We start from the raw sequence: 26241 nt of genomic DNA on the forward strand, positions 1-26241 counted from the left end.
TAGTAGACATGGCATGGCTGATTGCAGTATGATAAGGGTTCATTTGGTTGTGTCAGAATGTTCTAGATGTCAGAAGAGTTGCATCATGAAACCTTGGAAACTCTGATACTTCTCTGCGAGGTGTGAAACTTCAAACACAAACTTCCCCTGGGTCTAGCTTCTATATAAACTAACTGGCTAGCCTTCTATTTGCCTTCATTTCCTGTATTTCCTCATAGAAAGTGGAGTGGATCATTGTGAAATGCTCAGTGACCGAGTCTTGTCTGCCACTGATTCATATGCAAAAAAACATTAGTAATATTCTAGAGATCAATAACCATGTCTATTCTTGTACATATTCAGAATGGTGAAAGCAAAAAGAGTCTAAATATGGCTAGTGCAACTGTAATAGATATGTATACGTTGAGGATGATTGGGATAAGTCTTTTTATGTATATATTTTCTTATATAAATGGCTTACCATAATATCCTTCTATATCTCCAAAAATATTAATATACATTCTGATATTCTTTATAAAATATATCCAAGTATTCTACTTATAATGTAAACAGCAGTACATATGTAAAAATACTTAAAGGGACACTATAGTCACCTGAACAACTTTAGCTTAATGAAGCAGTTTTGGTGTATAGAACATGCCCCTGCAGCCTTACTGCTCAATCCTCTGCCATTTAGGAGTTAAAGGACCACTCTAGTGCCAGGAAAACATACTCGTTTTCCTGGCACTATAGTGCCCTGAGGGTGCCCCCACCCTCAGGGTCCCCCTCCCGCCCGGCTCTGGAAAGGGGAAAAGGGGTAAAACTTACCTTTTTCCAGCGCTGGGCGGGGAGCTCTCCTCCTCCTCCCCGTCGGCTGAATGCGCACGCGCGGCAAGAGCTGCGCGCGCATTCAGCCGGTCACATAGGAAAGCATTCATAATGCTTTCCTATGGACGCTTGCGTGCTCTCACTGTGATTTTCACAGTGAGAATCACGCAAGCGCCTCTAGCGGCTGTCAGTGAGACAGCCACTAGAGGAAATAGGGGAAGGCTTAACTAATTGATAAACATAGCAGTTTCTCTGAAACTGCTATGTTTATAAAACAATTAGTTAACCCTAGCTGGACCTGGCACCCAGACCACTTCATTAAGCTGAAGTGGTCTGGGTGCCTAGAGTGGTCCTTTAAATCCCGTTGTTTATGAACCCTAGTCACACCTCCCTGCATGTGACTTGCACAGCCTTCCATAAACACTTCCTGTAAACAGAGCCCTATTTAGGCTTTCTTTATTGCAAGTTCTGTTTAATTAAGATTTTCTTATCCCCTGCTATGTTAATAGCTTGCTAGACCCTGCAAGAGCCTCCTGTATGTGATTAAAGTTCAATTTAGAGATTGAGATACAATTATTTAAAGGACCACTCTAGTGCCAGGAAAACATACTCGTTTTCCTGGCACTAGAGTGCCCTGAGGGTGCCCCCACCCTCAGGGACCCCCTCCCGCCCGGCTCTGGAAAGGGGAAAGGGGTTAAATCTTACCTTTTTCCAGCGCTGGGCGGAGAGCTCTCCTCCTCCGATCCGCCTCTTCTCCTCCCCGTCGGCTGAATGCGCACACGCGGCAAGAGCTGCGCGCGCATTCAGCCGGTCACATAGGAAAGCATTCATAATGCTTTCCTATGGACGCTGGCGTGCTCTCACTGTGAAAATCACAGTGAGAAGCACGCAAGCGCCTCTAGCGGCTGTCAATGAGAGCCACTAGAGGACATAGGGGGAAGGCTTAACCCATTCATAAACATAGCAGTTTCTCTGAAACTGCTATGTTTATGAAAAAATGGGTTAACCCTAGAAGGACCTGGCACCCAGACCACCTCATTAAGCTGAAGTGGTCTGGGTGCCTAGAGTGGTCCTCTAAGGTAAATTACATCTGTTTGAAAGTGAAACCAGTTTTTTTTTTTCATGCAGGCTCTGTCAATCATAGCCAGGGGAGGTGTGGCTAGGGCTGCATAAACAGAAACAAAGTGATTTAACTCCTAAATGTCAGTGAATTGAGCAGTGAAATTGCAGGGGAATGATCTGTACACTAAAACTGCTTTATTTAGCTAAAGTAATTTAGGTGACTATAGTGTTCCTTAACAGATGGTACAGATTAACATTGCTGGAACGTAAGCACCCTAGTCCAGAAAGTCAGTGGATCAGAACGTGGTACTTTGTCTAGTGTTCTACTATAGAAAAATTCCATTGTAATTCATGGGTGTGGTAAAAATTATCCCTCACAGGGTAGGAACAACAAATTGGGCTGCGTCACAATATATAACGAGCGACTTAATATAAGATATAAAAACTAAACAGATTCAAGTTTGAAAGACCACTATAAACATAAAGCAGATTCTGAAAAGTACATGAATAAACTAGCAGAAAAATGTATATAAAATTGTCCATTAATCTACATAAGCGATATCAATCCAACCTAATGTACCTGACTGTGGGGGGCTCCACCACGAATTCTGATGATGAAAGGAGTAGGCTGTAAAGATGCTCACACGCTGATGCTGTGCTGGACCAAATCCAGGTCCGTCCAGAGAAATCAACCCTTGTCGGCGGTAGTGAGCACCAGAGACCAGCTGAAATAACTTGTGTATCCGCATGAGCAAGAGGTGCAGATGCCACAAGGCAAAAGGGGAGCTCACCAATCTGGGATCCTGTATATAACCAGGTAACTTCAAAAAAGGCTGCGGTTATCAAAAAGAGATAGCACAATAAAAATGTGTAGCAAATGTGGGAATTAAAATTAAGAGACCTTAAACCTACGCGTTTCGTCTCTTAACTGAGACTTTTTCAAGACCAGTGTTAGTGTTCTACTATACACCTGACAAAAATGACATCAGAATTTTTAGCTAAAACTCTAGCAGTATAAGGACACATGTGAAGACCCTAAAACCTCTTATTATACACATACATTTCAGACTTCTCATGGTACCGAATAGTAAATTACCATCTGCTCTTTTTAATCCATTAGACTTCCATACCTAATATGAATATGAACATAGAATATGTAATATTCTACAGCAACATAAGCTGTTTTGAAGAAGCGGTGAAGTATGTTGTATTTGGTCAGATGTAGTCACAGGTCCATGTATTTGATCAATTGCAACAAATTCCTAGATGTAAGAATTATTGTTGTAGCAGGCACAGAACAGAAAATAAAAGATAAATTGTCCACCTAGATTGGCGTTTGCCTCAAACACACGGTGGAGGTCACTTAGAGGTTCTATTGGTACACCTTCTCTCCGCCGAGACCACCTCTGGGTTGGAAATGTGAGATGACTGCAGCACATTTAAATCTGATGAGATGCTAGAGTAAGTTTGAGTAAGACACCATCTTTCCTTGCCGAACCCCTCCTTAGACAGAAGAACTGTTACTTTAACATCTAAATGAGTAATTAGGATTTCTGTTAATTTCTCATTTTTATTTTTAACTATTTTGGTGTAACGGGTGTCATGTGTTCATTAAGGGGTTAAAGTATTTACCAAGTATTTATTAGCATTTACAATGTTTCATGTTTTGGTCAGATTTATTTAATTTGCAGAAAGAGGCGCATAGGTTACTTTTAATACATATGGGAAGGTATCCTAGCCCTAATTACACAGGTAAAAAAGAAATAAAAAATGAAGCCAGGCCTGACCAGCATGGCTGCCCGACATGCAGAGTATGTGCTCCTCTCACAAATCCTGTGAATTTTAATCTTGCATTGGGTTATACCCACAGAAACTACCCCAGTGCCTATATACCTATTCTTGACTATAGTCGACACTCTTTAGGTGAGTCTGGAGCACCGTTTCATTATTTGCAGCTCAACTTCACTCTATGGCCTACAAACTGGTTGTGGCACTCGGAAGGGAGAAGCAGCTATTTCCTGGCCTGGACTGGACCCACTGGCGCCAGTGGCAGTTGAAAGAATTGACCTCCCCATCCCACATTGGACCGGTGGGGGATATCCTGGTTCCTGCTGGGGAAACGTACCTTCAAGCAGTACAGGTCTTGCAGCTTGATGACCCAGAGACCGTGTGGTGTATCTTAAATACCCTATGCTGGATCCACCAGGCTCAGGAAGCTGGGGCTGGAGGAGATGTTTTGAGCCAAAATTCAATGCGGTATGCCAAAAGTTCTGGAGCCAAATAAGCAGACGACCTCATGCCTTTACCCTTTTAGATACACCGCAAGCTCCAGATATTGTACCAGCCCAACCTACCTCTTGTTGACTGGGGGCCCACTAGGAGTCCCTCCCACCTTCCACCTACTCAGCGGTCTCACCATATCAGTGAGCTCCTGCGGGCCTGAGATACCTCCACCTTGAGTAAGCAGTTCCCTGGGCGAAGGACATCATCCCTCATCATAGCCTAGACCAGAGGTGGAGGAAAGCTATTGGGCAATGGTCCCAACATGTATGTACACTGGCTTCCTCTACAGAGCTTGGGGAAGGCGAGTGTGGCATCAACTTACCAAAGACTGGTGGACACTTCACACGTCCCTAGCTCCTACCATGCAGTAGTGCAGAGGGTCTTGACCAGTATTTTTTTTTCCTTTTCATGTATATAGTACCCAGGGGTACTATTCTAGTTTCTAAGCCTGTCAAAGTATTGGCTTGTTAAATATTTGATTGAATATACCCATGATCAGAGAGCCATCTTTACTAGTTACTTGCAATCAGTATATTATCTGTATAATATATTATCATTCTACGTTGCTTTTAACCGATCGCACTCTGTATTTTAGACGTGTTTATGTAACCTGTAACCTGACGCGTTTATGTAACCAACTTTGAAACACAAAAAATTAGGCTGTGCATTGCTTTATTTAAAAAAAAAATGACAAAAAAAACAACCTGTTATACCATCAGGCAGTTGCCCATTTAATTTTCTTTTTTTCTCTAAAATGATAGGAAGAAGTAGATATTATGCCATATACCTCCTATGTCTTCAGGAAGGGTTTTTACTTTCAAATAAGAGCAAAACATTTTTTCCTCAAGGCTAATTAACTTCTCTCAGGTTGGAATCCAATCTGTTGTGGTTGTTGTAAATCCATCAGGTGGGGCTTTAATTCCATCAGAGGAATTTTTAATTGGAGTGTGTTTCAGCTGACGAGGCTATCCAATGTGTTTTTAGCATGGGCATTTCCTATGGGGAAATGAGCGACGCTGGAGGTCCTCACACAGCGTGAGGACGTCCAGCGACGCTCTAGCACAGGTTTCCTGTGCTATAAACCAGGAGGTGCCCTCTATTGGCTGTCTAGTAGACAGCCACTAGAGGTGGAGTTAACCCTGCAATGTAATTATTGCAGTTTATAAAAAAACTGCAATAATTACACTTGCAGGGTTAAGGGTAGTGGGAGTTGGCAGCCAGACCACTCCAATGGGCAGAAGTGGTCTGGGTGCCTGGAGTGTCCCTTTAAGGTAAATAGCAGATTTTAAGATGTGATTCAGGTCACCCTGGTGGCCAGTGTGGGTTAAAGTCCCTCAACTACCATGGTTAAAACCTCTCTCAGATACGTCAGTATGGGTTTGAGTGCCCAACTGGCAAGGAAGGGGCTAACAGCCCAAGCCGTCCTATGTACTTACCTGGTCGCTGGCGATCGCGGTGTGGAGACTCACCTGGGAGCCCAGGGAGTCACCCTCCTTCCTCTTCGGCCCCCCTGGGCCACTGTATTTTAAAATTAATAGATTATAACATACATTGAATCTGCTAAGATTATAACATACATTGATTTGTTTCCTGTTAATTGGTATAGATATAATAATTTTATTTATTTTTGCTACTTCCTTTATATTTATAAAAGTAGAACATTTGGCAAGGGGTCAAATGTGCCCTGGGATATTCCTTCCTTCCAGGTTTAAGGATTCTTATGCCATACATATAATTTCTCATATCGAACACCTAAGAGATCTGTGTGTATTTCGTATTTTATATCCACTAAACTTTAGTGTGTATTTTCAAACTAAGTTTTATGACCACATCCACTTCCTTTGAAAAGCTCCTGGATATTTGTTTACATATTGATATAAAAGGAAATAAGTCGAGTGGTATTTTTTGATCCTTAAAGGATCATTATAGGGTCAGCAACACAAACATGTATTCCTGACCCTATAGTGTTAAAACCACCATCTAGCCCCCCTGGGCCCCTCATGCCTCCATAAATATAGCAAAATCTTACTGTATTCAAGCCTGAATCTGTAGATCTGCATGCTGTTTGCCTCAGAAAAACAAGCAGTCTGCTGACATCATCAGAAGTGGAAGCCTGATCCAATCACAATGCATCCCCATAGGATTGACTGAGAGTGACATAAAGGCAGATCAGGGGCAGAGCCAGCTCAATTCAAACACAGCCCTGGCCAATCAGCATCTCCTCATAGAGATGAATTGAATCAATGAATCTCTATGAGGAAAGTTCAGTGTCTGCATGCAGAGGGAGGAGATACTGAATGTTTGGATGCATTTTAGGCAGCCATGACCCAGGAAGGATCTCTAGCAGCCATCTGAGGAGTGGCCAGTGAAGTTATCCCTAGGCTGTAATGTAAACACTGCATTTTCTCTGAAAAGACAGTGTTTACAGCAAAAAGACTGAAGGGAATGATTCTACTCACCAGATAAAATTCAATAAGCTGTAGTTGTTCTGGTGACTATAGTGTCCCTTTAATGGTAATTTCTAGATACTTGGATTTGTGCCCTAGTGTGTAGTTAGACATCTAGTGATTCCTATGAATATGTTCTATGACAAAGAAAAGACAATTTGCATGTCGCTAACGAAAAGCCTTTAGTATTTTCTAAACAGGTCAAGAGCTGTACAGCCGGCAAGAGAGAACCACCTATTGCATGCCACCGCTTCTGGAATGATATAATGATAAGAGACTATGCAAGAAAAGCACTTATTAAAACCTTGGTGGAAGGGGCCCCTCTGAATACTGTTAATTACCAACATACCTGTTCCTATTGCTAAAATCAAATCATGGATCTAAGTTTCTCATCGCAAAGTGACTGGTCCTGAAAGTGACCTTATACTGGAATCTGAGCGAATGGCCTAGAAAGTAACCTACCTTTGTGCAAGATTCTTATAAGGGGAGTATTAGTTTTGCACAAGACTGTTCATTGTTTATAATTCTTAGTGCTGAATTGCTAATACTGGATATCATGATGATCTCATTAATTATCCCAATAGTTTTTGCAAATTCTGTGATTTTTATTTATCTAATTGCCTCTATAATTTGTGGCACAAAGAACTGATTACTTTACAGCTTTAATCTTTTGGGAGATAGATAATGATTTTATTATTCAGCCACAGATTTGTATAAACTGTCTAATAAGAGCAATCGCTGTTGGGTCTTTGGTTATGTTCCAAATTCCATGAATGATTAATACTCTTTCTGGAAGTGACATAATCATTGGAATTGTTTAAAAAAATAAATTTAAAAAAAGGGGTGGGGTGGTGATTGATGAGCAGTGTTATCCACAATATAATGCCTTGGCCTGCAGAGCCAACAAAGGTTCATTTAGCGTACCCTATTGATCATGATCAAATAACATCCTTATACTTGTACTGTTTAATTAAAAGCTTTTTGCTGGAAGACCTTATTTGAAGATATTTCAGCAAAATGATCCAAAACGGGGTAGAATTAAATAAAAATAAATTCAATTAACAAGGAGGGATTTGTGCTATTTAGGCAATATCGCCCTATCAATGTCCATTCATGAGCAAGTGCTATAGTGTAGGCTTTTGTAGTAGGAACTTGTTAATAGGTGCAGAACCCAGCACTGATGGTTCTAGCAATTAAGGCCTAATTTGGTAATTTTTTTTATGAACGTTTAAGGTGATTTTTATGAATGTTTTGAGAAGAAATAATTTTGGAAGTTTATCCAAGAGTGTTGAAGCCCACGGAGCAACGCAGAGGGGGAGTGGGCCTTGACAGGGCCAGAGGGTGGGCAGGGTAAAGATTTGGGGGTGGGCTTAGGGTAATGCAGCGTGGGGGTGGTCTAGGAGCAAGTTAAATAGCGGCCATCTTAGAGAGGAGCCATTTTAACAGAATTTCACTCACCTGTTCTTTGTCAGGTCTGTGGGATTCTTCTTTTTTCTCGTTTCTGCAGGTATGGCGTCGTTGGAAGAGATCCTGGAGGGAGTCCGAGCGGCTGTCAGAGACCGAGGCATGGCGTTGCTTCATCAGCAGCTCGGCGCTGCTGCAACATCCCAGGAGTCGGAGCGGAGGCCTACACGGAGGACAAGGCCGCCTCAGCGCCTAAGCCCGGGTTTGGCACCCGCAACTCGTCGGAGGAGGAGCCCATCGGTCGATGACAGGGTGAGGGCGACTGGTTCCGGCAGCGGTTTGTCGGGGAGGGCGGCGCCGGTCACTGGGATGGCTGGCCAGGCGAGGAAGGCCGCAAGTAAAGGAGCACGTGGGAAGATGGCGCCCCGCGGATCTGCGGCTGGCAGGAAGGCGGGAGCGGAGCCGATGTCCAGGACAGCGGTGCAAATGATTTGGTCGGGAAGCGGCCAGGAGGCCAGGGAGGCCGGATTGTCTGGATTCGGTGAGTCGAGCACCAGGGGGGGCTCGGGGAGTCAGGGCGAGAGTCTTGCTGCTGGCTCTTATCTAGCGGTCCCGCCACAGGACCAGGGGGATCTGGACAGCGGTATACAGAGGGCGGCCTTACCGAGGGCCAGGTCGGGGAGCATGGCGGAGGGAGGAGAGAAGGGGCGCAGCGCGGTCAGCCATAATTTGAAAAATGCGGCAACAGCCAGGGATGCTACTGGTAGTCAGTCGGTGGTGGTCAGCAGAGGACAGGAGACGACGTGTAGTGGCCGGCCGGGCGGGGAAGGGCGAGGGACCACGGCGGCGGGCGGAAGCAGGCAAGGCGGAGAGGAGCGGGAGGGCCTGTCAGGCAGCTCCCAGGGGGGTGCGAATAGAAGGGCTAGCGCTTGGAGGGGAAGGAGTGAAGAGCGGCGCAGCGTTAGCGCCAGGCACAGCAGGAGCAGGTGTATGGACAGAGGTCGGATGAGCAGAGGGAGGAGCCCGTCGCGGGACAGGCGTAGCGACTCCAGGTCCGGTTGCGGAGTTAGGCAGCGGAGGTCAGTTTCCAAGAATTGGAGGGGGAGTAGTCGGCTGAGTGCATCCGGTTCTTCTGACAGGAGTGGCCGGGAACGGAGGCGGAGATCTGTCAGCGGGGACAGTAGGGCGGCGAGGAAGAGCCGGGATTGGGACAATGGAGAAGGGCGTAGGGAGAATAGGCGGGCAGGGGACCGATCGAGCAGACTGCCCAGGTTGTCTTCTCCTTACAGGTCGCGGAGTCACACGCCTGCGGTTCCGAGGAGAGACCAGGAGATCAGGAGTCAGCGATTCACGGAAGCTCCAGGGCCTGACAAGGCTGGAGGAAGGACGGCATCCCCTGGGCCTGAGGCGGCCGGGGGCAACAGCGGTGAGTTGAACTCTGCATTACACCCAGGAACACTCATAGGCTGTTTGAAATCTTTATTGGACACGTGGGAAGAAGGTAGGGAGTCTCAGCAGTTTGGTAGAGTATGGGCTGCAGACGGGGACCAAGGTAAGGTAATTGCTAGTAGGGGTTCGATATCGGGAGGGGTTGTTAGTGGTGACGCGGGTGACGCGCCTCCGCTTATAGAATCGACCGAAGGGGTGTCGGAGCAGGCAGCGGGGTTCGGGGACATTTCGGAGGCGGCACGGCAAAACGTGCACGTGTCCTTCACGGGGCCCCTGGGTTGTCATTTGAAAGTGGAGGTGAAAGAAAAGATATGGAAGGGTGAGTTCGTAGAAATCTTTTCCCTGCTCCCCCTGGAGGAGTTCTTAGACCTCAAGGAAGAGGACAAAAAAGACGCCAAGAAGGAGGAGGAAGAAAAGAGGCGTAAGTATAGGAAGATCCCAAAAACTTTTGGGAATTGGCTGAGGGCATTTTGCATTTTGGCCAGCGTTATAGGCAAAAGCGTCCGGATCGCTGCTCTCAGCTATTTTGATATCTCGATGGGATAGGGGATGCGTACCGGACTTATGGGGGGCTGGCGTGGTGGAAGTACGACGAGCAGTTTCGTCAGAGGCTGGCAGCGAATGCTTCCATGCGGTGGGACCAGATGGACTTGCCGCTATGGATGCGGCTGATGATGGCGCAGAAATCTGCTCCCTTTCCAGGGACAGCCGGCACGGCCTCTGGAAGCGCTGTGTCGGCGGGTCCGAAAAAAGGTTTTTGCTGGGCGTATAACGAAGGCCAGTGTAAGTGGGGGGCTTCGTGTAGGTTTAGACACGAGTGTTCGGGTTGCGTCGGGAGCCACGGGGTCAATCGATGCTTTAAGAAAGGAAAGAGTAGCACAGGTGGAGGTACGTCAGGATCAGCTGCTACAGCGACTACCGCTGGGGCGGTCCCCAGTGAAAGTCGGCGCGATGTTGCCATGGCTAAGGCAATACGATAGTCAGCACGATGCAGAGTTTTTGTGGAACGGTTTCACCGAGGGCTTCAGGATCCCCTTCAAAGCTAAAGGTCCGAGTGGGGTAAGCGCAAATCTTAAGTCAGTACAGGAACACCCGGGGGTGGTGGTGGAAAAGTTGTTGAAGGAAGTCTCCTTGGGAAGGATGGCGGGTCCGTTTGCGGCCCCGCCATTGGCGGATCTGCGGATATCCCCTTTGGGTGTGGTTCCCAAGAAAGAACCGGGTAAATTCCGTATGATTCATCATTTGTCGCACCCAAAAGGGGGCTCGGTAAATGATGACATTGACGAGGACCTGTGCTCGGTCTCCTATACATCATTCGACAAAGCCGTCGAGCTGGTACGGAGAGCAGGTCGGGGGGCGTTAATGGCGAAGGTGGATGTCGAGGCAGCGTTTCGGCTGCTCCCCATTCATCCGGAGTGTCATCACCTCTTAGGTTGTCATTTCGAGGGCGAGTTCTTTGTAGATTTGTGCTTGCCTATGGGTTGCTCTGTGTCATGTGCCTATTTCGAGAAGTTTAGCACGTTCTTGGAATGGGTGGTGCGCAAAGAGTCGGCGGGGGGATCAGTGGTGCACTATCTTGATGATTTTTTGTGTGTCGGCCCTCGAAATTCGGGTAGGTGCGGTCAGCTGTTGGGGATTCTGCAGTGGGTGGCGCACTCCTTCGGGGTGCCTTTAGCTGCGGATAAGACAGTGGGCCCCACTACGTGCATTTGTTTTTTGGGTCTGGAAATTCGTGTGCCGGGGAGTGCAGGTTGCCGGTAGATAAGCTGCAGACTTTGCGACACGTGGTAGGCACGGCCGCAGGGGCAAGGAAGGTTACGTTGCGGGGTCTGCAATCACTTCTAGGGAGCCTTAACTTTGCATGCAGGGTCATTCCTATGGGGAGGATATTCTGTAGGAGGTTAGCTCAGGCAACAAGTGGGGCGCGGCGGCCGTCTCACTATATTAGGGTGTCTGCCGACATGAGAGAGGACCTAGAGGTGTGGGAACATTTCTTGTGCAACTTTAATGGGACAGTGTTTTTTAGGGAGCCGTCTGTGTCGTCTGAGGCTATAGGGTTGTTTACTGACGCGTCGGGCAGTATTGGTTTTGGTGCTTATTTGGCCGGGGAATGGTGCGCGGAGGGGTGGCCAGACGTGTGGTTGTCATCCCCACTTATCAGAAACCTGGCGTTTCTGGAACTGTTTCCCGTGGTGGTCGCGGTATCGCTCTGGGGAGGGGAACTGGCCAACAAAAGGGTCACCTTTCATTCAGACAACATGTCAGTAGTGCAGGCGATTAATAGCCTGTCTGCTAGCTCGCCACCGGTGGTGCGTTTGTTGCGGCGGTTGGTTTTGCTTTGTATGTCATCTAACATTGTGTTCAAGGCTAGGCACATTCCAGGGTGTAAGAATGTGGTGGCTGACGCTCTATCTCGTTTGCAGTGGGAACGTTTTTGGGAAGCGGCTCCTGGTGCAACGAAGGTGGGGCGGGCGTGCCCAGTCGAAATGTGGCAACTCGGGATGGCCTGCTTGGGGAGTGCATAAGGAAGTCGCTGGCGCCAAGCACCTGGTCGGCGTATGTTAAGGTCTGGAAGGTGTGGGAGGAGACGGTGAATCAGGTAGGGGGGGAGCTTTCTGTGGAGCGGAGACTGGATGTTTTGTTGTGGATTCTTTGCCAGTTATTCGTTAAGCAGGCCTCTCCGGCCATGGTCGACAGACACATGTCGGCCCTGGCGTTTTTATTTAAGTTCAATGGATGGGAAGATGTTACTAAACATTTCTTGGTTCGGCAGGCTATCAAGGGCTTCAGGAGAGGGAAGAAAACGGCTGACTCGAGGCGGCCGGTGTCCTTTGGGATACTTCAAGGTTTGGTGGAGCTGCTGCCCTCGATATGCCGCTCGCCATTTGAGGTTGGATTATTCGCAGGTGCATTTGTGTGGGCCTTTTTGGGGGCTTTTCGGGTCAGTGAACTGGTGAGTGGGAACAAGGCAGGGGTTGGGGGTCTGCAACAAGAAGACGTGGTGATCTACACTGACAGGGTGAGTATCAGACTGTGCAGGTCAAAAACGGACGTTTTTGGAAAGGGTTGCACGGTGGTCCTGTATGGGTTGCCAGGGTCCAAGGTGTGCCCGGTGCTACGGGGAGCGAGTTATTTGGCGCTCCGACCAGAGGGTAAGGGCTGTTTTTTCATACACGCTGACGGGTCGGCGTTGTCACGTTTCCAGTTTACCAGGGTCTTCCGGATAGGTCTGGGGAGGTTGGGCCTGGAGCCCATGCAGTTCGGTACTCATTCGTTTCGTATTGGGGCCGCAACGGAGGCGGCGAGGTTGGGTTTGGGTGACGATAGGATTAAAAGGATTGGTAGATGGGAATCCTTGCGTTTCCGATCGTATGTGAGACCCGACAGGTTGGTGTGAAATGAAACTTAAAAAAGAAAAAAGAAAAAAAAAAAGAAAAAAGTGCATGAAAATAAACTGAGTGGTGAGGGGTTGGTAACGGGACTGTGAGTTGGAGGACGAGGTACTAACTTTTGTTTCGTTTCAGGTTGGACAGTGTGGGTGATCGGCCATTCGTTTGTGTATTGGGCACAGAAGAGAGCTGCAGCTAGAAGGAGCGGAACACAGCTGGGCTTTCCTCGGGAGCGGGTGGTGATCTCATGGTTTGGTTTTAGGGGATTTAACTGGCAAGGTTTGAGCAGTGTTTTGTTCAGGAAATTGTATGGGGGAGCAAAGCCTGATGTGGTAGTGTTGCATGGCGGGGGGAACGATTTAGGGCTCGTCCCTCAGAGGGAGTTAGTGAGGCGGATGAAGAGGGACATGGATCGGCTGGTGGGGCTGGTCCCTGGCATTGTAGTGGTGTGGTCGGAGATGGTTCCCCCATTTGCGTGGAGGCACGCTAGGGACCTGGCTGCGGTAGCCCGCTGCAGGGGCGAGGTGAATAGGGCGATGTCATCATTTATTAGGCGTTTGGGGGGTGTAGTTGTCCGGCACAAGGAGTTGGAGGGCATGTTGCCCGGTTATTTCAGGAGGGACGGGGTTCATTTGTCAGATGTAGGGATTGACATACTGAACCTGGGCTTTCAAGAAGGTATTGATAGGGCCCTGTTTTTGTGTAGTGGGGGTCGCGCATGTCCTTAAGGGGTCAAGACATGTGCTATGGCGGAACAGGGCATGGTAAAGTCGGAAGTTGGCTGGAATTGGAAGTGGATAGGCCAAGGCCTAGGCCGGAGTAGGCCAGGTGGATAAGAGTGTTGGTAGGTTCAAGCTCTTCGGTGGCTACGAACCTAGGGGGTAGGGGTGTCTGGGTACACCCCTACAGTAACGTTTGGTTGGGGCCTCTTTGGTAGGCCGTGTGTTATAAGTTAAATGTTATTGAAATGTTATTTATTGTTTAAGTGCTAGGGTCATTGTCAGGGGTATTGTATGGGGGGATAGTAACGAAATGTCAGAAATGACAATGACCCTAAATTTGTTAATTTGTTTAAGATTTAATAAAAGCTGTGGACGTTATACTCCAACAGAATAACTGGTGTCCGAGTCTTATTGAAGGTAATTCAAACTAACACCTGACGAATAACGACAGTGCCTATGTCATGCATTATTTGGGATTATCAAATCAAGGTCTGATTCTGGGAACAGAGTTTTATTGAGAATTATCCCTATATCAATGTGTTACATTATTTAAAGATTTAGTCTGTTAGTTAACTCTCTTAAGTAGGCATTTTATTTCAATAACAAATGAATGAATAACAGAATAACATCATAACACAATTACATAATTCATTAATATCTGCATGCAACTTAAGATATAAGATATTTGCTTGATTTTAACTTATTATTACCATTATAATGTGCATTATATTACCACCTGCCTAATCTTGTCTATTCAAACATTTATGTAGAGTGAACGCTTCTCTCATCTGTAAGAAAGCACACTTAGGGATGTAAAATGTTGCAATAAACAAATTGCATGCAGTAAAAAACCAAGCTGAAATAAGTCCATGATACACTATCTAGGGGTCTAAATTGGGTTTTGACTGGGCTTTTAACCTAGTAATGTGTTAATTAATATTGGTAAACATATCATTGTAGAAATAATTTTTGTGGTACTGAGGCTTCTGTTTGTGTGTTGTAGTTACCGACCAAGAATGTTTGTGCTTCCTGATCCTCGGGAGCTGGTTATCTCCAATCTCTTCCGGGTAACTCTAAATGAAGTTGAAATTGTGCTTGTTTGGCCAAACCCCATGCCGGCCAAGGATGTTGAGATGTTTATGAGGACATAAACTGTGCACACAAGTATTTGGAGAATCCTGAATGTTTTGTATAATGCTGCGAGCTCTCTGAATAGCCTTCTGGGAATCTAGAAGTAATGTACGGAGCCTTTTGGTGAAATTTGGTCATACGGACAGGTCCATGTATTTGGTCAATTGCAACAAAGTCCTAGATGTAAGAATTATTGCTGTAGCAGGCACAGAACAGAAAATAAAAGATAAAGGGAGGTCAGTTACGGTTCCTACTGCTACGCCTTCCCTCCACCTAGACCACCTCTGGGTTGGGTTGTCTTGGAAACTTGACATGAATGCAGTACATATAAATCTGATGCGATGCAAATGACTAATGTGATTACTAATTTTGAGTAAGACGCCATCTTCTATGCCGGACACCCTCCTCAGACAAAAGACTGTTACTTTAACTTCTAAGTCAGTAATTAGGATTTCTGTTAATTTGTCCTTTTTATATTTAACTGTTTTTGTGTAAAGGCAGAGGCATAGGGTGTAATGTGGTCATTAAGTGGTGTGAAGTATTTTCCAAGTATTTATTAGTAGTGATGTACCGAACTGTTCGCTGGCGACTAGTTCCCGGCGAACATAGCGTGTTCGCGTTCGCCACGGCGGGCGAACACATGCGCGGTTTGATCCGCCCCCTATTCGTCATCATTGAGTAAACTTTGACCCTGTACCTCACAGTCAGCAGACACATTCCAGCCAATCAGCAGCAGACCCTCCCTTCCAGACCCTCCCACCTCCTGTACAGCATCCATTTTAGATTCATTCTGAAGCTGCATTCTTAGATAGAGGAGGGAAAGTGTAGCTGCTGCTCATTTGATAGGGAAATGTATAGCTAGTGTATTCAGTGTCCACTACAGTCCTGAAGGACTAATCTGATCTCTGCTGTAAGGACAGCACCCCAAAAAGCCCTTTTTAGGGCTAGAACATCAGTCTGCTTTTTTTCCTGTGTAATCTAATTGCAGTTGCCTGCCTGCCAGCTTCTGTGTCAGGCTCACAGTGGATACTGTGCAAACTTGCCCAGTGCCACCACTCATATCTGGTTTCACAATAGCTTGCATTTAAAAACAAAAAAATTTTTTTCACTGTAATAGATTGAATAGCAGTTAGTTGTCTGCAAGCGGGTGTCAGGCCTACAGCGTGTACTCTGCGAACCTCTGCCAGTGCATAGTGCCACTCATATCTGGTGTCACAATAGCGTGCATTTAAAAACCCAAAAACATTTTTTTCACTGTTATAGATTGAATAGCAGTTAGTTGTCTTCAAGCGGGTGTCAGGCCAACAGCGTGTACTCTGTCAACCTCTGCCAGTGCACATTGCCACTCATATCTGGTGTTACAATAGCGTGCATTTAAAACCAAAAAACTTTTTTCACTGTTATAGATTGAATAGCAGTTGTCTTCAAGCGGGTGTCAGGCCTACAGCGTGTACTCTGCCAACCTCTGCCAGTGCACATTGCCACTCATATCTGGTGTCACAATAGCATGCATTTAAAACCCAAAAACTTTTTTCACTGTTATAGATTGAATAGCAGTTAGTTGTCTTCAAGCGGGTGTCAGGCCTACAGCGTGTACTCTGCCAACCTCTGCCAGTGCACATTGCCACTCATATCTGGTGTCGCAATAGATTGTATTTAAAAAACAAAAAACTTTTTTTACTGTTATAGATTGAATAGCAGTTAGTTGTCTTCAAGCGGGTGTCAGGCCTACAGCGTGTACTCTGCCAACCAATATCTGGTCTCACAGTAGCTTGCACGCATATTACCACTAATCAACAAAAAAAATGACAGGCAGAGGCAGGCCACCCCGCAGGGGCCGTCGTAGTCGTGGTGCTGTGATTCCCTTTTGCCCTGGAATAATGCCCAATTTTCAGAGGCCATGTACCCTGAACTTGAAAAGTTCTGAGGACATAGTTGACTGGCTAACACAGGACACCCAATCTTCTACAGCTTCCGCTCGGAACCTTGACGCACCATCCTCCTCCAACTTAGCTTTGGGCACCTCTCAAGATACCACTCACCCGCCTGCCGCCACCACCAACACTAGCACCCCAGCCGCTTCACTTTATCTGTCAGAGGAGTTATTTACACATCCGTTTGAAGAAATGAGTGATGGACAACCATTATTGCCAGAGGATGTAGATAACAGGGATATGTCTCAGTCAGGCAGCATTACACACATGGACGTACGGTGTGATGATGATGATGTTGTACCCGCTGCTGCTTCCTTTGCTGAGTTGTCAGATACAAGTGAAGCGGTTGATGATGACGATGCGTCCATGGATGTCACGTGGGTGCCCGCTCGGCAAGAAGAAGAACAGGGCGAAAGTTCAGATGGGGAGACAGAGAGGAGGAGGAGACGAGTTGGAAGCAGGGGGAGGTCGTCGCAAGGAGCTAGTGGCACAGTCAGACAGCATGCAGTCAGACAGCAGAGCTCAACAATGTGGCATTTTTTTTGTGTGTCTGCCTCTGACAACAGCGATGCCATTTGCTACCTGTGCCAAAAGAAATTGAGTCGTGGTAAGTCCAACACCCACCTAGGTAGAACTGCTTTGCGTAGGCACATGATCGCACATCACAAACGCCTATGGGATCAACACATGAGTACAAGCAGCACACAAACTGAAAGCCGCCATCCTCCTCCTGGTCCAGCATCTTCAGCCACGTAAACCACTGCTGTCCTCCTTGCCCCCTCTCAACCATCCGCCACTCCGTCTCTCGCCTTGAGCAGTCAGGGTCTCTGAGGACAGGTGTCAATCCATATCTGCCAAGTGACCCTATGTAGGAGGAACAGTCCCTGTTCTGCTCTGTGTCAGTGTGTATCAGGGTCCCTGAGGACAGGTGTCAATCCATATCTGCCAAGTGACCCTATGTAGGGGGAACAGTCCCTATTCTGCTCTGTGTCAGTATGTATCAGGGTCCCTGAGGACAGGTGTCAATCCATATCTGCCAAGTGACCCTATGTAGGTGGAACAGTCCCTATTCTGCTCTCTGTCAGTGTGTATCAGGGATCCTTAGGATAGGTGTCAATCCATATCTGCCAAGTGACCTTATGTAGGGGGAATAGTCCCTATTCTGCTCTGTGTCAGTGTGTATCAGGGTCTCTGAGGACAGGTGTCAATCCATATGTCAAGGTGTCAATATGTAATATGTCAGGTGTCAATCCATATCCATTGTGATTTAGGAATGTTAGGTGATTTATGCCCTTTATGGATTAAAACCAGACTCTGCATCAACTTTGTAATTTTCCATGGGAGTTTTGCCATGGATCCCCCTCCAGCATGCCACAGTCCAGGTGTTAGTCCCCTTGAAGCAACTTTTCCATCACTATTGTGGCCAGAAAGAGTCCCTGTGGGTTTTAAAATTTGCCTGCCCATTTAAGTCTATGGCGGTCCGCCCTGTTCACCGGTTCGCGAACGTTTGCGGTAGTTTGCGTTCGCCGTTTGCGAACCGAAAATTTTATGTTCGCGACATCACTATTTATTAGCACTTACTGTGTTTCATCGTTTTGTCAGGTTTATCTAATTTGCAGGAAGAGTCACATATGTTACTTTTAGTATTATTGGGACAATGTACTAGCCCTAATTACACAGGTTAAAAAAACAACAACTGGGGGAGGGGCCTGACCAACATGGCTGCCCGACATGCAGATTATGTGTTCCTCACACAAATTCTTAAAATTTTAATCTTGCAGTGGGATTATGCCCACTGAAACCATCCCAGTGCATATATACTTATTCTTGACTATAGTCGAGATTCTATGGTGAGTTTGGAGCACCGCTTAATTATTTGCAGTTCGACTTCACTCCATGACCTACAAACCGATTGTGGACCTCGGAAGGGAAAAAGCAGCTATCTCCCGGCCTGGACCCGCTGGCGCCCCGTGGCAGTTGAAACAATTGCCCTCTTATCTGTTGATTCTTGATCTTTTTCTACTGCCTTTAATGCTGTGAATGTTGTAGAATTAAACAAAAATAATAATGATAGTTTTTATCTTAGCTCTGCCCAATATAGCCTTTACACTCAAAACACTCTTCTTATTTGAAGGTGCTTAGGAAACTCCTTATAAAAATCAGCTCTCCTATGCTTACCATAATTCACAGAACCAACTTTTTTCCTTATTCCTTCCTTTGACTCCAATTCTCCATATATGTTTTTTTCTCTCTAACCTGATACTTGCTTGGTCGAGAACACACAATTTGGCCTATTTAGACAATTCCTCTCAAATATCGATCATTTCTATTGTACGTTGTTGTACAGACTTTGAGTGGACACTCAATTATCTCATGTAGCAAAATTAAGATGTACCAATGTCCACACCTTTTGCTCTCTCTTGTTTTTTTCCCCCATTCTTCTTTTTTTTTTAAAAAAAAAAGGACTGGAAGGACATGCAGCTACCATCAAATCTCTCAGGCATCACAACATATGGTTCAGAATAAACAGGTTCCGGGGCTGGGCGTACTGTGCCTTTAAGAAATTTAACTTCTCGCTGCAGCTCCGAAACAGTCTGGGCCAGGCTGGACACTTGCTGGGTAAGCAGTTTGCATATCTCTGCGGACTCCATGATGGTCAGTTCATTATGTCAGGGTCTTACCTGAGGTGGGAGTCCAGTAGGCAGAGATGTGTGCTCACCCTTGCAGATAAACACAGACCAAGGTGACAAGATAAGAAGCCACCTGGGCTGTGAGTCTGTGCACTGGTGCTGTGCTGGATATAGCTCCAAGTCACAGTACAGGCAAGGACACAAGCAGGAGGATTGTCGAGGATAAGCCAAAGTCAGAGGATGCCAGAGGTCAGGATGAACAAGGGTAAGCCTAGGCCAGAGGATGCCAGAGGTCAGGATTAACGAGGATAAACCAAGGTCAGGAGCCGTCTAGAGAACACTGGATCAAGAACATAAATACAGGAACCAGAGTCAATGAACTGACAACGTTCCCAGGGTGAGGCAGTGCTTATATACCAGCTAATAAATGATCTGCTTCAGGTGGGCTAGATATACAGGAGCAGCCACAGGTAAAGTCCAGCCCCCAGTGCTGGAGACAAGACAAGGGTAAACATTAGGGTGAAACAAGAAATGAAGTGTGGCCCAGAGTCAAGACAACAGAACTAAGGCAGAAAGAGTCCACAGTTCAAATCCCCTGTTGGGCACTTCTATGGTGACCACCAGGGCCGGATTAAGAGCACAGTGGGCCTGGTGCTGACAATTATGATGGGCCTAATTACGGAATCTTATCGACCAAAAACACTAAAACAGTCATACCTCCCAAGCGTCATGTATCTGATGGAGATGGTGCTGGAGGGAAACTCATAGGATGCAGCTATAAGAAAACACAAACTCTATGCTAATCTCTCTCTAATTTATGCTTTCATCTTTCAAGTAAATCCATAACCCCTAACAGCAGTGTCCAGTGAAGCAGGAAGTCAATGGGCAGGGTAAAAGGGTGGGACACCCTTGCGAATCACGTGACCAGACCTGCCAAAAGGGGAGAACATGCCCAAAAAGGGGGCATGCCTGTCCAAAGAATTTGAAGGACAGCCTGGCATGAATGCATGTCAGGCTGCCCGCCAATCATGCAGGCATACTACGCAGGCAGCACCCTGAGCTTGACATAAATGCGTCTAAAGAATTGGAAGGTCAGCCTGGCATGAATGCATGTCAGGCTGCCTGCCAATCATGCAGGCTGTCCAACTAAGGGCATACTATGCAGACAGCACCCTGAGCTTGACATAAATGCATCTAATGCTGCGCTCACTCCATGCTTTCTAAGGACTGTCCCATAGCACTCGCTGGTCCACTTGTCTCCTTACCTTCTTACTAGCAGGCAGAAGTTCCTGGTATATAGTCTGAGACAGAGAAAAGGTGTATGTAGTAAGTGTAGAAGAAAGGGGACATGCCACAGTGTTAGAGAGACCAATGTCTGGATTACCTAAACTAATTTATTGTCAGCCAGTCCACACAAGTTTTGTTCCCATACATCCCTCTTAAGCTTCCAAACTTAAAGGGACACTATAGTCACCAGAACAACTACAGCTTATTGTATTTGTTCTGGTAAGTGGAATCATTCCATTCAGGCCTTTTGCAGTAAACACTGTCTTTTCAGAGAAAATAACTCCACTGGCCGCTCCTTAGATGGCTGCTAGAGGTGCTTCCTGCGACAGTACTGCCTATTGTGCACCACTGCTATTCAGTGTCTCCACCCTCTGCATGCAGACACTGAACTTTCCTCATAGAGATGCATTGATTCAATTTATCTTTATGAGGAGATGCGGATTGGCCAGGGCTATGTTGGACTTGTGATGGCTCTGCCCCTGATCTGCCTAGTTGACAGTCTCAGCCAATCCTATGGGCAAGTATTGTAATTTGCTCAGACCACCACTTCTGATGATGCTAGCAGACAGTCAGTTCAGAGGCAGAGCCAGCAGCTGCAGACTTGAATACAAGTTATATTTTACTATACTTAGGGAGGCAAGAAGGGGCCAGGGTGGTGGTTTTAACATAATAGGGTCAGAAATACATGATTGTGTTCCTGACCCTATAGTGCTCCTTTAAGCAAGAGTATGTGAAGAGTAGTTAGGGTTCCCACCTTTCTTGGGAAAAAATACCAGCCTTAATCATTTGTATAATCACAAGGAGTGACATCAGAGAAAATTCTGTAAAATCACCAACAAACTACTCACAGTTTGGTTCTGCTGTATAGATGGATTGCTCCCAATGTCTCCCAGTGTCTCAGTCTCGCAAGTCACCCAGTGTCTCAGTGTCCCTATGTATCACAGTGTCAGTGTCCCCATGTCGCCCAGTCCCTCAGTGTCCCCATGTTGCCGAGTGTCCCAATGTCTCAGTGTGTCCCCATGTCACTAGGATACTGGGGACACAGTGAGACCCGGGGACACAGAGACATGGGGACACTGAGAGACCCGGGAACACACAGACATGGGGACACTGGGAGACATGGGGACACAGACATTTAGGGAAACTGGGAGAAATGGGGACACTGAGACACTAGGGACACAGACACTGAGAGACATGGGGACACTGAAACATTTGGGGACACTAAGACACTAGGGACACTTGGAGTCTAGGGGACACTGGCTGGGAGACAGACACTTGGGGACACTGGAAGACATGGGGACAGTTGTGGACATAGACATGGGGACACTGGGACATATAGGGACACTGGGAGACATGGGGACACAGACACTGGGAGACTTGGGGACACTGAGACACTAGGGACACTGGCTGGGGGACATGGGAACACTGGGAGAAATGGGGACATAGTGTCTCCATGTCCCAATGTCTCAGTGTCTCCCAATGTCCCTATGTCTCACAGTGTCTCCATGTGTCTCAGCGTCCCCATGTGTCTCAGCGTCCCCATGTTTTCCAGTGTCCCCAAGTGTCTGTGTTCCCAGGTCTCCCAGTGTCTGTGTCCCAATGTGTCCTAGTGTCTCAGTGTCCCCTAGTGTCTGTGTCCCCTAGTGTCTGTGTCCCCATATGTCTGTGTCCCCATATGTCTGTGTCCCCTAGTGTCTCAGTGTCCCCTAGTGTCTCAGTGTCCCCTAGTGTCTCAGTGTCCCTGCTGCCTTTCCCCCCCCCCCCTCATCCCTCACTTACTGTAGAGCTGCTGTCTGGACTCTGTGCCGTGTTGCTGCTCCCCCATGGATCAGTGAGTAGTAGAGAGAGGCAGGGATATGCTGTAACTTCCTATCCCTGCCTCTCTCCACACACAGTGACCCCTACTGGCCAGTGCTGGTATTGCAGAGTAATCTCCATTTATTCTGAGAAAAATACCTGCATTTGTATTGCCGGTATTACTGCAATACCGGCACGGACAGGCACACTCAAATACCGGCTGTGCCAGTAAAATACCAGTCAGGTGGCAAACCTAAGAGTAGTGTGTAAAAAAAAAAAAAAAAAAAAAGTTTTTTTTTTTTTAAATGGGCCTATTCCATGGGCCTGGGCCTGGAGCTGCAGCTCCATCAGCCCCTATGTTAATCCGGCCCTGGTTACCACGTCTAGATGTCACAGTGAGAACTGTGACACATACCACTGTTTTTAATGTTTCAAGATTCTTTTTCTTCCGAGAATTGTACCAGAAGCACCTTTAGAAGTGATATGATAGCATTTTACAAATATATACAGGGTCAGAACAAAGAGAAACATGACAGACAGACAGAGGGCAAAGATGGAGTTGCTGAGTTGCAGAATAAAGAAGTTTTAACTTCTACGCGTAGACATTACGAACAAATATTTATTAAATACATGGATAAATAAAAAATGATATTAAAGGTTATGGAAAGTGACGTTATCCCTTTAAGTCATAGATAGATTCAATAATGGAAAGGAAGATGATTTATGTAGGATATCAATCTGCTTGTGGTCTTTCCTTTCTGCTTCGAATACAAACTTTATTTGCACTGCTGAGCTAAACCGAAGAGAATTATATCATCTCACCTGTTAATGGTACTGTGTCAAACAGATAATACAAGAGCACAATAATGGTTCTGTTGGTTTTTCTAATCAATATTGTAAAAGCTATCATTATAATCAGGGAAACCTTTTGTACACAAGGTATTTGGAAACTGTACGGAGAGCCACGGTTACTCACGTTAATTTGCATATTTCTACTGTTTACTATGGTTATCATCACAAGAAAAAAAATGTTTTTCATTCAATCGCCAAATGTTGATATCATCTCCATAGCACTTGTAAATACTTGCGAGTAAAGGGTTTCCCTGAACAACATTACTGATTTCACTGATAGGAGAGACAACAGCCTCATTGTCACTTGTGTGATCGTCTGCTGTCGAACTATCAGCATTCGTGGAAAGAATCCAAAGCATTGTGCAGAGGTGGGAAATATCATGCATACCTGCCGCTGCTTTGAATATCTGTAGTGTTTTCCAACAGGTTAGTGCATTGAGTTTTATTCCACCAAGAATGACAGTCCGTGATGTGATCATAAATCAATACAATACATTAATATACTGGAACTATTGAAGTGTGTTCCCTGAAATGTATAACTAACAAGGACATTGCAAATGTAAGTCTAAACTAGCTAATCAGGAAGAACACCAGAGTTTGAGTTGAGGGAGTTGCCCTAATTGTAGCAACATATATTTTCTATATCTGAAAGTATAGAATTGCAAAAAAGTTAAGACTTAAATACATAAATACATAAATACAATTTAGTTGACTACCCCAAAATCAAATCAAAGCAGTGTGGTCGTGTATCCTGCAGGCATTTTCATGCAAACACTGTATTTTTAGAGAAAAGTTAGTGTTTACATTAAAAGCCTAGGGACACCTCCAGTGGTCAATCCTCAGATGGCCACTGTAGGTGCTTCCTGTGGCAGTGCTGCTGACTTTCATCGTTTCCACGCACTGAACTTTTCTTATAGAGATGCATTGATTCAACACTAATTGTGTGTGTATGTGTGGATGAAATGTCACGATGTGTTTGTTGGTGTGTGTATATGTGGGGCTGCTTGTGGTATTACATGTGAGGTTTCTGGGGACTGTGTGTGTGTTTGTGGGTGGTCAGTATTATTTGTATGACGTGGAGGCTCATTCTGTAGTTCTGTGTATATCTAGTGTGTGACTTCCTTGGGATTCAGTGGGGACCAGGTTGGCCAGGTACAAGGCAGGAGCTGCGATAGTTGGTGGGGGCTTCTGTACTCCAGTATGGATTCCTGTTCACAAGTGCTGGAATGGTAAATTGAGGATTATTAAATTGAGGATTATCACAATTTTTTTGCACTAGCAGATATCTGAAGTCCCACCAAGCCTTGAGTGCCGTTCAGAGGCACTTCGAGTACCATGCTTGGCACACGTGCCGTAGGTTGCTGACCCCTGGTGTCGTATATTAAAACAATATTAATAAAATGTAAGCCAACTGGTCACACTCACATGCTGCTGAGTCTATTAGTAGCAGGCTCAGACTTTTAGCACATTTCAGCAAGATTAACCTCCAGATTACTGCTCCCAGATTCTGCTTCATCTCAAAGATACTGGTCCAGACTTCTAAACTATTTATTGGTAATTTAACAGAGGTTAAAAAATAAAAAGCATATTGATTTTATCAGCATGGAGGTATAGCACAATGCGTTTCGACTGTTAGGTCAGTCTTTATCAAGTGCATAAAATATGTTCATTTCACTTATATATATCTCTTTTCTCGCCGTTTTCTTCTTTCCATCACGCGTGTTTTTCTTCAACTGTATTCTTCAACCATCTGTATTACGACACTCGGCGGAATGCCGCAGCGTCTGACGTCATCATACGATGACGCACTTGTGTCCATGGCGGAGACAGCTCCATGTTTAGATTGGGAATATCTCTGAGTTTTGTTCTTAATGTCCTTAATTAATGTTCATTTAGTACATAGGTCCATATAAGTTAATAAGGAAAACTAAAAACAATGATTAGATACAGTATAAAAATTACATACATAGAAATTAAGTTTTGAACAGTTTTAGATTAAGAATATAAAGGAAATGTCAGGAATTAATAGAGAATCAATTATGGTGGAGAATTCTTATAAATTAAATAAAATGAATATTATGTAAAAACACTATATATATATTATATAAAAAATATATATCATATAAGAGGGATAATTTCAAACTCTATATTTAATCCATTGGGGGTTATTGTGTCTAGGTTAAAAATCCATTCCATTCATGGGTGTAGGAACCGGGGGGGGGGGGGGGGATGGGGAGGACGCATCCCCCCCAGCAAATCATGCGGGGGGGGCAGGTTATGGAGAAATCCCCCCCAGCTCCGCCGGCTCCCTTCATGCTGCAGCCGCCCGAGCGCTCTGTAGAGAGCCTCAGGCGGCTGCAGCTTTGCCCGGGCTGGTGCGTCCATGAGGGCACACCGCCTGGGCATGGGCGTAGAGACCCCCAAAAATCTGGGGGGATAGCATTTTTACTCGCCGGGTATATTCTTATTCCGTAAACTAGGAGTTGTTTATCCCATTGTACAGCGCTACGGAATTTGCTGTCGCTATATAAATGATTAAATAATAACATTAAAGGGTCACTACAGGGAAGGGGTTTTACTTACCCGGATACAGCGCCGGGAGCCTCCTGATGCCGCGCCCCCTATTTCGTCAAAATGACGAAATAGGAGGGTGCGAGCAGGGGGCAATAAAACGCTTCTATTCAGAAGCGTTATTGCTCTCTGGTGCGCATGCGCAGCTTTGGGGGGGGCTACTAATATGGATGGGAGGAGGGGGGAGGTAGAAAAATTATTGGAAGGGGTTAGGGGGGCTACTAATATGGATGGGAGGAGGGGGAGGTAGAAAAATTATTGGAAGGGGTTAGGGGAGTACTAATATGAATGGAAGGGGTAGGGGTGTTAATATGCGTGGAAGGGGTAGGTGGGGTTCTTTTGTGCATGGAAGGGGTAGGGGTGGCTCTAATATTCATGGGAGGGGTAGGGGTGGTTCTAATATTCATGGATGGGGTAGGTGGGGTTCTAATATAAATGGAAGGGGTAGAGACGGTTAGTAAAATGATGGAATGCAT

The sequence above is a fragment of the Pelobates fuscus genome, chromosome 5, assembly GCF_036172605.1.
Source record: "Pelobates fuscus isolate aPelFus1 chromosome 5, aPelFus1.pri, whole genome shotgun sequence".
Lineage (NCBI taxonomy): Eukaryota > Metazoa > Chordata > Amphibia > Anura > Pelobatidae > Pelobates > Pelobates fuscus.